This window comes from Myotis davidii, unplaced genomic scaffold (genome assembly GCF_000327345.1).
Source record: "Myotis davidii unplaced genomic scaffold, ASM32734v1 scaffold216, whole genome shotgun sequence".
NCBI classification, from domain to species: domain Eukaryota; kingdom Metazoa; phylum Chordata; class Mammalia; order Chiroptera; family Vespertilionidae; genus Myotis; species Myotis davidii.
Window position 1 is genome coordinate 876,645 of NW_006287277.1, and position 3,410 is coordinate 880,054.

Genomic DNA, 3,410 nt, shown 5'->3' on the forward strand with positions numbered 1-3,410 from the left:
GTTGATCCTCTAACCATTTAGCAACACAGGCCAGGGCTGGATTGGATGCATTTAAATCAGTGGTTCTCAACTTGGCTGCTCATTGCAAGTACCAGGAGAGCTTGGAAAAATCCCGGTCCTCAGGCCCTCAGAAGATCAATGACAGAATCTTGAAGGATAGGTCCCAGGCATCCACTTCATTAATAGTCCCCACATGGTTCTGATGTGCAGCCTGGTGGTCTGGCACCACTGAGTTGCGTGCAATGACTGTAGAGGTTCCCAAACTTGGATGTGCATGAGCATTGCCCTGGAAGCTTTGTAAAAATACAGATTCCCAGGCTTTTCACCCACCAACTTAGTCACAATCTTAGAGCCTAGGATCAAGCTACCTGTATTTTTCTAAACAGGCACCAGAGAGTCCAATAAAAGATAGCTTTGCAAACACTTGCCTAGGGGCAATTTCTACTCTTTAAGGCCAGGGCCAAATTGCTCCATATCAGTAGGCCTCTCTCTCCTGCACTTTGCACCCTCTGACAGGCTTCCATCCCGCCACCACCCGCCCGGACCTCCCCCACCCCACACCACCCCCACCAGTACTACAAACACCTCAGCTCCACACCTGCAGTCCTGCTGGTCAAACACCCTAGGGCCCCTCCTGCCTCCATCAGGTTTGGTTATCTCTGCTTTCTAAAATAAGAAAACAGAAGGGGAAAAACAAAAATTTGACTCTTAAAAATAAAGATTAAAAAAATAAAAAGGAAACAAATAAAACTAGCATCTAGAAAATGCTCAGAGAATCCCTTCCCAATGGACCTTTCTGCATTCATCATATAACTTTCTGCCTCAAGATTAGTCTTGTTTCTCCCTAGCACCCAACCCATTTTGCAATTGAGTCCATAGTCCAGCATCTTGCCTTATGTGCAGTAGGTACTCAATAAATGTTTGAATATATATGATTGTGCAGAAGTTTTCCTGTATTCATAATTTAACATTCATTGTTGTTTTTTTAAAGGTCTGGGTTGTTTCTTTTTACAGTAAAAAAAAAAAAAAGTCCTTTTTGTAACAATCAAATTCGTTCAGTGGCATATCTGTACACAGAAGTGGTAAAGCAGAATTTAGGGAAATAATTTAAATTACCAGAAGATAGACCCTGCAAGCTGTCTAATTAATGCATTGGGAATTAATGTCACTCTAATTTTAAGTCAATTTTCTGAAGTAAGTGGAAGAGACCACTGAAACTTTCCCCACCTATTTGTATGAATTTTGCTCTTAAATGTATATAAATGAACCAGAAGACCAAAGAAAATAGAAACAAATGTAAATCTCCTTGGAGAAACCCCAGCAGTTTCAGAGCCCAGGGGCACCTGGGCATTTATTAAATCTGCTTATAGGTGATTTTTCTTGGGCTCAACCACTGCAGGTAGTTCAGACCTGCTAATGACTCAAAGATGCTCCTCTAGGAACCCTGTAGAAAGAGGCAATGATTATTGCCAGCGAGGGAGAGAGTTTTCCTTCCTTCCTTTTGCTTATATTTTGTTTTTTATACAATAAAAATCTATTTTAGGTAATAATAAATTTAAGTGTCCCAGCTCAATAGTGAATGTTGGGAGTTTCATTTTTATTTAGGTAGCAATTAGAGAGGACCTTTCCATCTCTGCTTAAAGATGAATTAGGTGGCCAAGCTTGTGTTCATTACTTGGTTGGAATCCTCTTTATTGGGAGCTTTCTGCCAGTTTAAACCTTTGATGATAAAAATTAATCCATTAGAGAATATTTTTCTCCATCACACAATGTTTCCCAGTTGCATATTTCTTTATGCATTCTTCATGGATAAAGACCAAAGTGGACCTTGAAAGCAGCGTAAGAAAATAATCCAAACATTAGAAAATCTGTATGCAGGAAAATCTATAATTGTAAAAATTAGTAAACAAGTGTCCCTAGATAGAAGAATGGTCTAGCAAATTATAATATAGCTATTTGAAAGAATATTTCTAATCCATTTGAAATATTGATTATGAAAGATAGCAACCTGGAAATACATATCAAATAACATTAATATATATCAACACCACAATGATATGCCCCTTCATACTCACTAAGATGGTTAGCATAAAAAAGATAGGTAATAAAAAGTGTTTTTAAGGATGTGGAGAAATTTCAAAACTCATACATTACTGATGGGAATGTAAAATGGCATGACCTCCTTGGAAAGCATACTTGCACTCCCTCCAAAGGTTAAACACGGACTTACCATAAGACCAAGCAATTTCACTCCTAGATATATACCCTCCAAAACTGAAAACAGATGTTCAAACAAATACTTGTACACAAATGTTCGTAGCAGCACTATTCACGGTGTCCCAAAGGTGGAAACAACCCAACATCCATAATCTAATGAATAGATAAACAAAATGTGCTATATCCACACAATGGGATATTATCCAGCCATAAAAAGGAATGAACGATTGCCTGGCTGGCATGGCTTAGTGGTTGAGCATCAACCTATGAACCAGGAAGTTAGGGTTCAATTTTCAGTCAGGGCACATGCCTGGGTTGCGGGCTCCATCCCCAGTAAGGAGCGTGCAGGAGGCAGCCAATTGATTCTCTCTCATCATTGATGTTTCTATCTCTTTCTCCCTCTCTCTCCCTCTCTTAAATCAATAAAAACATATCCCCAAAAAAGGAATGAACTACTGATACATGCTACAATGTGGATAAACTTTGAAAATATTATGCTAAGTGAAAGAAGCCAGACACAAACGACCTTATAAATTATTTATATGAAATGTCCAGAACAGGCAAATCTATAGAGACAGAAAGTATGTGGGGCTTGGAAGGTTGGGGTAAATGGGGAGTGACTACTAATGGGTACAGGGTTTCTTTTGGGTGTGATGAAAATGTTCTAAAGTTGATTGTGGTAATGGTTGCACAACTCTGTGAATATACTAAAAACCATTGAATTATATACCTTGAGTGGGTGAATTGTATGGTTTGTGAATTATATCTCAATGAACTGTTATAAAAGCACACCTAGTTATAAGCACACTATGACTAGAGGAAAACATATGCATGGATAAAAAATTCAAATTTTAAATATTTTAATATAATTATAATGACAAAATTAAAAATGAATCCAATTAATGTAGAGCTATCAGTACAGGGATTTCCAAGCTATTTTTGTGAGTATCCCATACTGTCTTCAGAAAAGATTCACTTTATTTACTTATAGCACTTGGTGACTCTCCCTAAAAAAGAAATGCAGTATTCTAGATTAGAAAGGTGACTGACAGGTGCACAGTAGATCTGCAATAAATATTAGCCAAGTAGAAATTTCTTGGGCTATAACCTGAGCCCCCTTCTCCCTACACCCTCTCTCTCACTTTTATTCTCTCCCAGAACTTTGACTTCTTATGCAATAATCCCCAAATGTA